Source organism: Anopheles ziemanni, chromosome 3, assembly GCF_943734765.1.
Source record: "Anopheles ziemanni chromosome 3, idAnoZiCoDA_A2_x.2, whole genome shotgun sequence".
In the NCBI taxonomy this organism is placed as follows: domain Eukaryota; kingdom Metazoa; phylum Arthropoda; class Insecta; order Diptera; family Culicidae; genus Anopheles; species Anopheles ziemanni.
In genome coordinates, this window is record NC_080706.1 from 1,054,135 (window position 1) to 1,068,357 (window position 14,223).

The window sequence follows — 14,223 nt, forward strand, 5'->3', positions numbered from 1 at the left end:
GGGCGAACCCGTTACATTGCCTATGTAAAGTTACAACTGGATGCGGTAATGAGCCTTTGACGCACAGTTATGTCCTGTTGAACTGAGTGCGACGCCAGGACGCACTTGACCGAGTGCAGCTATTTGAACAACACGAGGGAAGATCCGGTTGGCGCTTGTCTGTTTCACAAAAGGATTCATCTGTCTCTTGGTTGGGTTATTAAAATAGCTAAGGTTGTTGGTAAGGAGTTGCAGAACATTAATTAAAAATAAACTTTACGCTTACTTTGAGAACTTACGCTTTACTTCCTTTAAGTATTTAAGACTTCATTCAGTTAGGCTCACTTTTCCGGTACTAAAATCAGAATAATGATATGCCGCCATCGAAGCAGAGATGGAACCAACAATTATACGTACTAGTTTATTAGGAAATAGGGTATTCAAACCACAAACAGAAAAAGCCACACTGTTCACAACCAATGTCGCTTTTCTATTGCGATAGAAAATGACACCATGCTCGCCACTTCACCATGACACCACCCATTACTGCCAGCCCAAAAAGGGTGGCGAGGAGTATGATAAGGATGCGCTGTCAGAATGTTGCCCTCTAGTTTCCACTTCGGTGAACATATCCCGTGCCGGCTTTTGGGACGCTGTCCGCTGTCCTGTATCCGTCACGTGGGCAACCCTAAGAAAATAAAGCCCATCCTGTGACCGCTTTTCTCACGAATCTTAGCTTCCTTCCAGAAAGAGCGAGCGACAATCGTGTGGACGGATCCTCGTGGCTTTTCCCTTTGCTTGGAATAGATGGCCTGCAGGAATCACACCAGTTCCACGAAACGACGCGTGAACGGTGAAGACGGTCTTCATTACGAAGACAGGCCGCAGTAATCCCTACTTTCCGCTAACTCAAGTGATGGCACAAATCATGAACGTAACTCGAGTACCAAGCGCTTGTGGTGTCGATACGTCCACCCTTTTCCGAACACAAAAGGACGAAAGTGGACGTTCGAAGTGGACGCACAACGTTGCCTTTATCCTGCCCCACCGATGGGTTGGACCGAAAGTTTAACGGATTCCGCCACCGCAAAGGGATTCGCCACCGCCAATGCATACGGATGTGGCGGATTGTGGCCGTAAACCAATGAAGTGGTTATTAAGCGACCGTATTTCCCCTTCCCCACAAACAAAGGCTTTAACGGAATGTAATTTTGCGTGTGAAACGTCCCGTGCTCGGTCAGTTCCACGAAACGGTCGCTAGACGGATTCATCCAATGGATGGATGGATGGTTGATAAAAACGAAATTATTTCCACTTGACTTCCCTCGAGCTAAAGTCCCGGGGAACGCATTAGTCGGTATGGCGTGAGACTGAAACCCGCTTAGCGCCACCGACATAATCGCTACGAAAGTGCACACCGAACGATAGTAAAAGGTGTTTCAATATTAATTTACAACCTCTTGGAAGATTTCCCCAAGGAGGAAGGCGGCGGAGCATGGACCAAATGGATTTGTTTTCTCCGTCTACGACTATTTACGTTGCCTCCAACCGTAACCCGCAAAACCATTCGGGCGTGATAAAAGGAGTGGAAAACGGGATAGATTACGGTTACAGCCCTGCCTGGCACGGAAGGCTCTCCCTACGCCCAAGCAAAGCAATCGAGTCCGACGGATAATCTGTCGTCGAATTAATTAATTGTATAAACTGTTTCAATTTGCTTGCTATAACCGCTTCAACCCTTTCCGTTTTGTAGACCCAGGTAAAACCTTCGCAAGCTCAGTGAGGTTTGTTGTTCGTTAGGTGGAAAGAATTAGAAAACAACAGTGAAAATGAAACCATCTACCATCGAAGGTGGAACAGCACCTTCGCTATTTGCTTGAGCCAATAGTCAACAGTGGGACGCTGAAGGAGGCTTGTCCATACCCAAGACGCTAGTGAAGTAATCCCGAAACCAATCCAGCACAAGCGAAGATCTTGCTTCACGCAGCTGAACGATGGTGGGCTCACGCATCCGGAGCTGTATTCAGATTTAATTTTGATTAATTGAAGCGAGCGGGAGTGGGCCTAAGCCGCAATGCAATATAAGCAGCCCTCGAGCGGATGAATTCCATGGTAAAGGGAAGCGTTCAAGGAAAGATTATTTCCACACGACGTCTTTTTTCGAAACGGAAGAATTTATGATGGAAAGCGTCCATTTGAATAACCATGTAATTAATTAAATTAAACTATGTTTAGAGATAAGCAATTTGTTTTTAAAGCAACCAAACCATAAGTCATGAATTTTATTCAAGAAAGATCATTTTCAAAGGGATAGTTTTTCCATAACTCCTTACACTTTGAGGCAAATTTATATGAATTTGTCCTTGAATCCATCCTACCGTAGCCATTCCTTTGCTTTTCATTCAAAGCCAATACAAAGTACAAGACGCTTGTTGTTTCTAGAGATTGGAAGAAAACTACGATCAATCGAAAACAACATCTGCGTGCGGAAGGTGTGCTTTCATTATCTTCGATCAGACAGAATCTAACCGCGTGCCTTTCGTGCTTGCGCAGGCTGAATTCATTATACCCCTAACTGGTGGCAGTATCATCTTGCTCATCGCAACCGAAAGGTTCTGGGGCGAATAACAGAAGCCCAGCTCGAGCCGGAGTCTGGGATGTTGGGCCGTTTGCAGATCTGGCGCTGAAGTGATTGCGCCATTCATTTTCAATCAAGTGAAACTAATTTTAACCACCCTCATTATCAGACAAAGCAGCCAGATCTTATCTTTATCGTACGTTTGTCCGAACTCCTTTCAGAGCCCAAAAGGGGGGAAAAAATTACTTAGCCAGCAGCAATCAACCGAGCAACTTCCGGCCCGCCCTTGGAAACGTTTCTAGTAGTCTATGCGACGTAGCCTGGGTAAGAGGTCAGCTGCCTAATAGCATTCAAATGACCTATTTTCCATGTCCACGAAGAGATTAGGATGTGCTAGGAATGGATGAACCAAAGCCAAATGGGGAAGGTTGTACACTTTTTTTCATGCTTCCACTACTCAATGAAGATGAGTTTTGGCAGATGCAAAAGAAAAGGAAGCACAAACGGAAGGGTTCGGAAAATACGAGTCAAGTGAAGATCATCTGCTTCAGTCATCCCCAAGAAGCAAGTGAAGTTAAACTATTCGACTCATCCTACGGATGGCTGGAAATCCGCAGATTCTCGACATGCTAGATGCTCATTTTTGGCCTTCGAAAACACGGTGCAACTGACGGAAGATAAGCGTCACGAGAACTGGCAGTCGAAACAGTGCCCTGCGGGTGTTGGTAAAAAGGGTGCATAGCTAGCACAGGCCATAATCATAAAAATAATCGTAATAGTTTCATTAGTTTTAATCCCATAAAACCTAAACATCTGTTGGATTAACAGAAGCCAAAACCTTTCATCTTGAATACTACTACCATTCTTCCACAGGCTTCCTTTCATACTCTTATTTTGTTTGCAACCGTCGCTTTTTGTAGCTCGTTTTAATATTTTGCTTTCCATTTCAACGGCTTATCTTTTCTGTTTGAAAAACGTTTTCTCACTCCGCTGTGCTTGAAACATACTTTTTCGAGTGTTTCGCGCCTTTCAAAGGCCAGCTGTAAATCATTTTCGTTTCGTTCACCTTCAAGCCACTTCCGGTCTCAGTTTTAGTGATGTTAAATATGAATTTCAATATTTTCCATAGAATGAGAGCAACTACTTGCGCAAAACAGGGCCCAAGGCTTAGGTTGACTGGTGCACCAGATGTTAAACCGTGGTAAATTCCCCTTACATTTCCTTTCTTTCCCCAAACGTATTGCTAAAACAGTCGGTGCGAACCTTATTCAGAATATTTTCGGACACTGCCTGCAAAGGCGAACCAATCAAGGCTGAACTAGCGGAAGTGGTCTGGCTTTGGGACCGGAATAAAAAAAAACCAACCTGAAAAGACAAAGTTCCGAAACAGTTTGCACCATTGCACATCATGCAATGCTTCGGCGTGAAATACAGACCAGGTCGAAGGGTGGAACAAGAATGAATATTGGGATCATGGGGTGTTGGCCAAGGTTCGTCACAACTGTTCGGCGAAAAACGCCGTTGGAAAACTTCTCGTTGGAAGTGACAGAACAGCTGGACGAGCGGCAAGTAGTACAAATCCCGAGGCCCAAAACCGGAATGATTTCGAAGATGGAAAGGCAGCCCATCGCCTTGCAGCAGGTGGAAATGGCCAAGGATGGCGGCAATTTGCAAGAAAGGAAGTCAAAAGGAAAAAGCAATAGACTTCCTTTTTGTTCCCTCTAGCCAGTCCCTCTTTTTCTCTCTTTCTTTTCCTTCAAACCACGCCTTGGCTTTTCCCTTGTTTTTTTTTAAGTTCATCATTCCATATTTTCAGATGACTGTCAACATCTGGTGCGGTTATTTTCTATATAATTTAAAAGTTTTTCGAAATCGCTCCGCCCGTGGCAGGAAGCTCCACCAGGGCATTAGTGTGTGCCCTTTTGCCATCCGGGGTCTTCACTCTTGTGCCGAGCATTGTTCTGCTATGTTCGAAATAAATCTCGCTACAAAAGTTGGCCATCTGGCAAATTTTATGTTATGCGAGCGCATGCTGATTTGCTTTCGCTACCTTTTCTGCCACCGTGGTTCTCGAAACCTTTCCATGAAATTAAAGTCGTTTTTTGCGATCCATCTTTGCCAGGCTTAAGTTTGGTTCAGGTTGAGGTTGAATGGATAAGGCTGGGACATTTTCCGACTCTTCGTTTAGCGGGAAAAAATCTCTACCGTGAAGTTTTTCTGGCCTGAAAAAAATCATTAGTACAGCAATCTAATGATTGAAGCTGTTACTTTAGATGGTTTTGTATAATCTTTTCTTTTTCACACATTTCGAGTTAGTTTGGAATTTAAAATTCTAACCAATTCACTTTACCGGCAACATAGTAAAAAATAAACTGCGTTCGAAACGTTTGTATATAGATTTCACACTGATAACAAATAAATGCATTACTTGAAAGAAACACACTGCCATTCGAGCTTTTGGTATGTGATGTATTGGAAATGATCAATGATTCATTAGTAAACCTATATTAAAACCGATGATAATCGATTCCATTACCAAACTTTAACGCACTTTAAGCTGCGAGATGAATAAGAGTCGCTTCAAGGTCGGCAAAGTTATAAGAAAGCAATATTGCTTGCGGTGGTGGTCATTGACTTCTCAAAAGCACAGATCACTGAAGTAAGAAAACCACAATCCCGTTCGTTTTCACTTTGCGGAAAGAAACCAATCTCACCAATCACTCAACCCCTTTTGGTACTCTGAAATTCCGTCTTTGTCAAAGATGAATGCGCTTGCGGGAACCGGTTACGGAATCTGTTGCCTGCAGAAACTGTTTGTCACTGGGTAAGAAGGTATCTCCAGCCGAATTTCAGCCTCGATCAGAATCACACAACAGCAATACAACAGACTTCAAGATGTTCTCACCATCCCAATAGGCAGCAGACAACAGATCGACGAGTTTAGCAAATAATGATGTTTGGGAAAAGTGGTAAAGTTTTGAACATTTGTTGCGAACTTTATCTTGCCTGGTTGATGTGGCGCCCGTTTTCCCGACGCTCGGCCAGATATTGAAGCTGTACGTGCGAACCGAAAGCCCAAGCCAGGGAAACGAAACCCGAAGTGTTGTGTTGTATGCAGTGAGTCAGCTCAGTTTGTGGAAGGATGCTTCTGTTTTCATGAATTTTACATGACGATGTAGCTTTTGAATATTGAGCTTTTATGTGCTGTTGTTATTTGTGTGTTTGTGTGCCTGTGCCGTCGCCCGCCACCACCTCGACAAACATGTCTAAATTGTGCCACCGTGACAGGGTAAATCATACTCCCTCTCGAGTCATTTTGTCAATAAATTTTCTACTCCTGACGTCGGATGAAAAACACCTGCTTGGGCTCCCAGCGTATATTTCCCAACCTAAAATAGCCCATCGTTTCAGTGCCCTTTCCTAGAGCGATGGACCCTTTTCCTGGCAGGTCATGAATTCAACTGCATCGCTGATAAATTCACATTTGCATTTGATTTCATTGTGTGCTTGATTTTTTCTCCATCATCCAATAACGTGTATCGTTTGATGAAATATTGATGAGCGCAAAGGGGGGGATCTTTGTTTTGCGGGAAAAGCGTGTTGCATTCCCTTTTTCCGAGTTGAACCCTCGATTAGACAACAGTTCGAGTGGAAGAAAATGCCTTTCTCGTCACAAAGAAACTGAAATTTCGGAGCTTCTGAGGACGACGTTCTCGGTTCGCTCAACTGTGGTGGCGTAATTTAAGAAACTTATCACAGACTGAAGGAAATAGAAGGCAACGCTCGGTTTATTAAAGGGCTCTTAACTCATCACATCTCGTCAGCTTTGCGCCACTTTGAAGCGTCTTTCGTCAACCGTTGGTTGCAGTCTTTTTCGTAGCGTGAAAGTTCGGCAACCAAAAGAGAAAGATTAATGGTCACAGCAGGCGCAAATTATGTTCCCCGCTAAAAGGGTGCGGTTAGGGTCGTCAGTCATTGGTGCCCGGGTGCCTCTACCAGCCGCCAGAGGGTCTTCGCTTTGTCGAACTCTCTCTCTCTCTGGGGGGGAATTTGGGTTACCGGGTCAAGTGGCGAATGAATGAAAAATTATTGTTGCTTACTGCATGACTTGAAGCACCAAAAGTGTAGCGTGTGGGAAAAAATCTCAAGAACCGGGTCAGCAAAGCAGCCGCGAATGGAAAGAAAGTGCTGAAAAAGAAGTAGGCATGAGGCATGGTAAATTCAGGAAGAGAAAAATCAGTCAAATGAATGGGAATTCAACGAAAGATAAACGTTATTAGAACATACTAGATGGATTTATTTGTTCACTCCCTATTGGCCTACTGAACCAATAGGTTAACCATCCACACGGCATTGATTGCGCCGGGAAATCAAGTGAAGGCAAGGTTCATGGCAAAAGTTTCCCGGAAATGGTACTTCGATTGAATTCGGGAGGAGATTCACCCACGACAATGACCATTGTTGTGTATTATTGCTGCATGTTTGCCGCGTTTCACGTATTGTGAAAGTTTGCGCAACCGATTGTTGATTGGATTACGAAGCCGATTGTCGATTTATGATGACTGATGGACGATCGCATTCGGTGGCCTCTAACCTTCTGTCGCTCTTTCCACCCTTCTTCCTGTTCTCGTTTTTTTTTTCATTGTGCTTCTTCCGCCACAGAGAACAGGAAGTTCGAACGAAAGGCACGCCTGATGGTTGTGCGTTGCGAGACATTTCGAGAAAGATTTCATGTCGATCCCTCACAATAGATTAAACACACAGACAATCAGAAATCAGGACCAGGCAGGCAGAGACTCCTTGAGGTCGCTCTTTGCGTGGCTTTCGTGTGTAGAGTACCATTCGGAAGGGAAAGCCAATGCCAACCAAAGCTCGGGAGGACCGAAGCCGTAGCGAAGTTCATTCGCAGTTTCGATTGTGTGTACTTACCAATCAAAAGAGTAAATAAGCGTCCGCCGTTAGATGAAATCAGCAATAAATCCCTGGCAAACATTCCGACGCATCCTGCACTGACTGACACTCGTTGACTGACTCGCAAGCTAAATGGGACGAAACAGTCCCGGCCTGAATGGAGTGAAAACCCCGTGGAAAGATATTTTGCGCAAAACGACCAACCGACGACTCAATGCTTGGCCACACACTTGGCGCGGCAGTTTTCCGCGCAGACGCATCCATACTTCGATCGCTCGGAGGTAATGAAGCCATTGGCATGAAATGCACGTGATCGTCACTAATGAGCGAGTTTAGAAGCCCTCGCCGTCCGCTTTCGGTTGCATCTTGTCCAAAGGTCCAAGCTTAACTGACACCGTAGCGCTTCGGTAGTAACCGGTAAAGAGTAAAAACCACCATTCCCCCGAAGCGGAGCATCTGTCATGCTGGATTCCGTTTTAATTAAAACGTTTCGTGCAACCAACTTCCAACGGATGGTTTCGGTCGATGAAAGAAAGGTAAACTTGAAGAGTGTAAGAGAAAGAGAAAGAGAGAAAGAGAGAGCGAACTACATTGCACGAGAAGACAACGACCTGCGATGGTGCCTTACTGGGTGCTTTCTTAAATCCGCTTACCGGCAAGATTTTACTCGCCTAAACTTGTCGCCAGAGATTCCTCGCCCATTTGTTTGGTGCGTTTGTAGTCTGCGTGTGTATGTGTTCATGTAGCATCTGCTCTGGCAAGATTTTATTTCGCAAGAAGACTCACACCGGCGCGAGTTCTGCTGCAAAATGAAGCCATACCTAGGGGAGCGAAAAGACGTACCACTTTGTTTATAAGAAAAACAAACCAGACCGGTGGCGCACCAGCGTTTCAGCAGCATTCCACAAATCTTCTGATAGACCCGTAACGAACCAGCGAAAGGGCAGGCAGAAAGCATCATTTAGAAATTTCCATCCCGTCCCGGCGGTGGTACTTTTCGCTGAAGGCCGTTCGTCCTTTCATTCGCATGCCTAAGTGACACTTTCTTCGCCCGGGCGCCTTGTTTGGGGGTGGCAAAAAGAAAGCATTTCTTGATGAATGTTGTTGTTATTTTCAGTTTCAATGCTAGAGAGTTTGGTTGCCATTTTCTCCATACCCACGCGAATGAGGGGCTAACGGAAAGGATGGAACGCGCTCACTGTGAGTAATAGAAAAGTGCTATTCATTGGAGTAACACAAAGCTGGTTCCTATTTCAGGACAACGACGAATCGCCTTCGGTGGGATGTTCTAACGAGTTTTCCACCAGCACGTAAGATGTGGAAAATAAGTACCGAACAGTGTGCGATAGTGTAAGAATTTCGCCGCAGGAGGTAGCGAGTTATTTGGATCGTGTGCTAGTGTCCTGATTTTCCAGCACCAGCTCGGGGGTGTTTGATTCGTTCGAAATAGCACGAAACATTTCGAACCCTTAATTAGTCACTGTAACATGATGAATTAAAAACAGTCATCCCAGACTACACAAAAGCGCCATTACGGGCGCTCCACAAAAAAAAACAGGACCACTGGGTTTCCCGGAATAGTAACGAGCAACGCGCACAGTTACGGTATGGTTGCGATCAACGAATACGAGAAGCACAATAACTCTCGGAAGCTTCCTTTTACCGGTCGCTTGCCAGTATAATTCCATCGGCATCCTTCCCGTGACGGCTTTTCTCAACAATGAATTCGTTCAGTTGAGCATTTGGTTAAAAATCCGTCGAACAGATTCCGGTGCCTTTTCACGATACAACAGTTTCTCAAGAAGCATCCACCTTTGCAGATTTCAACAGTATTCATTTAACTGATTACTTTCCATTCCCTCGCAAACATCATTGACAATCGAGCAGGTTCTTGAGATAACATCGCAACAAAGCGAATGTTGGCAGCGAACGGAAGGTCGCCTTTTTCCCCTGAACCTGTTGCCGAATGGTTGGAGGATTCGTTGATGGAATTTGTAAAATTTTAACATCTGCCTGCCAGATGGCCCATTTTTTCCTTTTTATTTCTTGTATGTGTGTGCATACGTTACGTGCAATGGCATTCCTTGTGGCCCCGTATCAAATAGCTTCTCCGTTTTTACCTTTCGGGTGAACCGTGTTTCCGAAAACAAGGTGCGGCAACGATGCGCCCGCTCAGCTTGTACGGCAGTACAGATTTGTCTTCGTAAGCAGAAAATAAAACTCACACAAGTGGTTCAACCGGTTCGCCGGTTTTCCCCGAGCGTGGGAATAATTTCACAGCAAGGAAGCGGGGGAAGGAGGGCCTCGTTTCGCCGAATTTCGCTGCTGCTTAATCCCACATCTGACCCTACCGTCACAGAGTTGTGACGTATGGTGCGTTTCGGTTCCACGTGATCCACATCCTTACCCAGATTTCCACCGTCGATGGAGGCGCCCAGTACTTCATCTTAAAAAACAACGTGAAGTGACGAACAGGTAAACCCGGTCAAGTGTGCGAGCGGTTTGTGGCGCTCATGATGTATCATAGGAAAATATCATCAAAAAATGATAGGAATGTGTTGATGGGATTAACGAAGGAAAATGTTTGGTACTAAAATTCAACCGAGCATTTGACTTTCATCCCGAAACGGTTGAAACGGGGTTTGTTTTTATTAGTTATCTTATCAAAGCAAGCTGTGGAACAAAAAACGCTCGTCAACTGTGCAAAATCAGCTCATCTGCAAACATCCCGAAAACCTACAGAGTAAAGGAAATATAATCTCAAGCCCTAGAAATGAGACCATACACGCAAAACACACCACCACAGAACATGTGTAAACCAATGTGTTGGGGAGGAAAAACCGAATGCGAATGGAAAAGCAAATGTTAAGCACGGAATCTGTCACAACCGGTGGAGTTTCGATGAGTGATAGCGGTTGATGAGAAAACCGAGGGACCGTTGGTTGGAAAGCGATCCATTGTGACACATTTTCCCAACCCCCGGGCGGGGCTTAGAAAAAGGGCTCCAAAAGGGTTATTTTACTCGCGAGTGGCGATGAAAGCGTTCGCGGTCCGCAAAGTCAATTGTATGGTAAGTACAGTGTGCTCTTTTCTCTTCCCCTCTTCCTTTTCGAAGGTGCCAAAAAGCAGCCATACTGAAAAAAAGCCACTTCTATCGGAAGGTGATTTTGAATCTGTGGAGGGAAGCTTATATGTTTTGAATAGACCGTAAATCCCTTTCCACAAAATACCGCGCTAAGCCAACAATATGTGGTATTTCAGATTAAATCTGGTTAAAATGAGTCCTTTTTTATTTCTCGTGCCATGTCGGCGTCGTTGAAAAGGGTTTTGTTGGACATGTTTTGGACGACAACAGCGTATCACATTAAAGGATTTACGTAGATGAGGATTTTTCCATGGTTTTAATTATCACTGTCGTCATTAATTTGCAATGCAACGGGTTTGTTCTTTTTCGTCAAAGTATGTTTAACCTTCTCCCTCTTTGAAATGATTGCTTTACTGCAGTGGAAATATTTGCATTCGAAAATTTTGATTTTATGGCCTGATAAACCTATGCAAAACTGTGCTACGAACGTTCGGTCGCTTCAGCTTCAGGCACCCGAAGAGTGCAGGAGGCAAAACCTTTCCCTACACTACATCAAAGAAAATGAAATCACTCGGAAAGTGATCGGCTGCAGCATACTTTCTGCCGATAGGGCCACTTTTGAAAGTTGCCGTAAATGTTTGATACCTTTTGAAGTTCGCGCTGAACGATGGTCATCTTTCCAGCATGTGGCTCCTTTTTTTGCAAAAAAAAACTCTCGATGCTTTTCTCGAGCAAAAATCTGCGTCCGACGAGGACGGGCAAACGGTACTGCGTTAATATTTCAGTAGCAATGGGAGAAGCGATTCGTGAAGCAGTCGACGGTGGTAGTAGTCGCGAGCGCTGCACGTGAAGCTGTTGGCATATTTTGTGAAACATTATGCACCCTTTCACCCTCGGTCTGCCGTTCCAAGCCGATCCGTGGTTTGGGGCGACATTCGCCATCTGTTGAAGTACGACCCAGGCCGAGGAACGAGCAAGCGCGCGACCGATGCGACTCCACTTCAAGCCAGTCATCAGCCATCTTTGCATCGATGATGTGCCTCCCGGGGATCTGCAGCTGAGGCTCTCGAAATCCGTCGCGCTGATTTGAAATTCGAGAGTTAATATTTGATCAGTGCGTCTGTTGGGGCGCGACCGACACTGCCACAGCAGAAATCCGTACTTGCCACTTGACTCCCGGAAAGAACGGTATGGAAACCGTTGCTAGAATACGTCCTCTAGAACGCTCGAGCCTTCCGACCGTCTCCCACTTACGCCCAGAGGTTTTATTTTTTGTTCCACCTCCTTATCACCGTCATCGGCAAACGGAACGGAAATTCAATTTGTTTCGAGCAGCATGGTGTCGCTGCTGGACTTGTGTGTGTGCGCGCGCCGAATCGAAGTGTTCGACGAGGTCCGCCGTTTTTTGAGTTGTTGCCATCAAGGGCCACGCAACAAGCGACGTTACCATTCGTTACAATTTGCGCCAAATTACATTAACCGAGAGCCAACGAACCTGCGCTCGTAAAACTGCGTTCGATCTGTATCGTTCTAGAATGCTGAACGTTGGATTTTCTATCACATTTTGGTTTACATAAGTCTAAAATGTTGCCACCGTTTCTATAGTGCTAACCTGAATCTGCACAAACAGCGTGTGGGAGTTGCTCGAAATCTGTTTTCATCAACATCGCGTTATAGAAGAACTTTCCGCGAAAACGTGAGAAAATTAATTCCAGATGTTTTTCATACACTTCCAGGAATACATCCATCACAGTAGAACTTTTTCCGGGTAGATAATGTAAAATTTTACAAAAATATATCATTAATATCAGAAACATATGGTTCTGGAAAAATATTATAAAATTTATCATTATAAAAATGCTATGAATTGTTTGGTATTTTCCTTATGACTTTCACTGTTTGGGTATCAGCTATTTGTATTCACATTGCCTAGCCCGGAGGCACAAACAGGAAGGGGATTTTAGTTGATTGAAAATTGATCCCTTGCTGTTTCGACAGCCGAACGGCGAAAATCCTCGCCGAATTCAACTCCGTTGGTTAGCGGATGACGGAAACGTTAAAGCCAGTTCCCAAAATGGCCCTCGGCGAAGCGCATGACAAAAATCGTCAGATAAGGTTAGAGAGCATATGGCCGGGGAAGGTTCCACCAACCGACGAAAGGATCTGTCATCGGCAGAGCGTTTATTCGAGCGTTCTGGGAGTTGGTCAATTTTATCGTCGACAACTCCAAGGGCAACATTTGATACCGCTTCAGTGCGGCGCTTGGAGGACTCACCCGCCTCAAATAATTGTTCCTAAACGACGCGATTTCTCACAAAAACATATTAGATGCAGACGAACGGCTGAGATTTGGGATCAACATGCCAACGTACAACAACAAACGGACGCGAACCGGGAAATGCTGGTACAACGTAAAAGGGATACTACGGAGCGAAAACACAAAAAAATAATATGGGGATGAAAACGCCCCGAAGCAGGAACCCCTCGTTTCCGGAGTAGCGAATAACGTCACGTACCTGTGATTGTTTCAGCATCCCATCATTCAAGGTTGTGTCCTTTTGCTCGTTCATCCCCTTTTTCCAGGGCATTTGATTTCATTGAGGCGAACGACCGGACCGGGCTATTAGCTTGCCTTAGAATGGTTTCCCCTGTTTTCTTTTTCCCGACGAACATGTTCTTTATTTAACGGCACAAGTTATCCGCAAAACAAAGGCCTGTGGGTCGTGGTGGTAGTGCCTGTTACCCAATCGTAGGTCAAGGTCGATTTAGTTGTGGGAAATGTTTTCCCAACACGCAACTACGGAGAGTATATTGTGTGCCGTACGACAGAACGCGCGCCCCGGAAGTGAGTTCCAAGTTGTTGATGGAAACCAGCGTTTGTTGGAAAAAAAAAACTACAATCTGCTCCATCAAAGTTGACCTTCGTGGGTGGTCCAATACATATTTTTTTCGGTTTTTGTTTTGAAATTGACCTACCTACCTTCCGACGTGGCGGAATCGATCAGGCTTTGATAAGGGTTCGGCGGCGTTGATGTTGGCTGAAAAGTGTTGGCACACGAGCCCGAAATCTCAAGATGGCGGTCCTTGTCCCGTGACGTAAGTGGCTCATAGTGTTCCGCTTGATTTATGGGTGCCAATTGATTGATTGATCGCCTGTTGATTGATAGATCTGGTCCTCTCGACCCCTCCGCGAGCCTTTTGTTTCACGAATTAGCCGACGAAATCAGGACTCGTTCCATTTAGGCGTCGATGAAAGGGTGACCTCATTTTTTGTCCTCATTCGAGGCGAATGAAACGCCATCTTAAATAAAGATATCAAAACGAAAAATTGGGTAAAACGGAAAAGAGAGATACCATTCTTTTTTATAACTTTCAACTTCGCCGAAGCTTGTGCCTTACCAAAACCACGACAACCACAGCTGCGTCTCGTGCTCGAATCAATCTGATTAGCACGGCGCTCACGTCACCGAAACCGTGGAAAACTTTCTCATAATTGATATTATTTCTACGGCACATTTTAAGCCCTAAAATTCATGAACACAATCCGAACCCGGCCTTCCGATCATGAGTAATGGATTTCATTGCACCGTGTTCGTTGGAAAAGTTATTATTTCGCCCGCAACTTTCCGGCTAGCGACGACGAATCGAAATCCCGAAGGAATTGCTAACG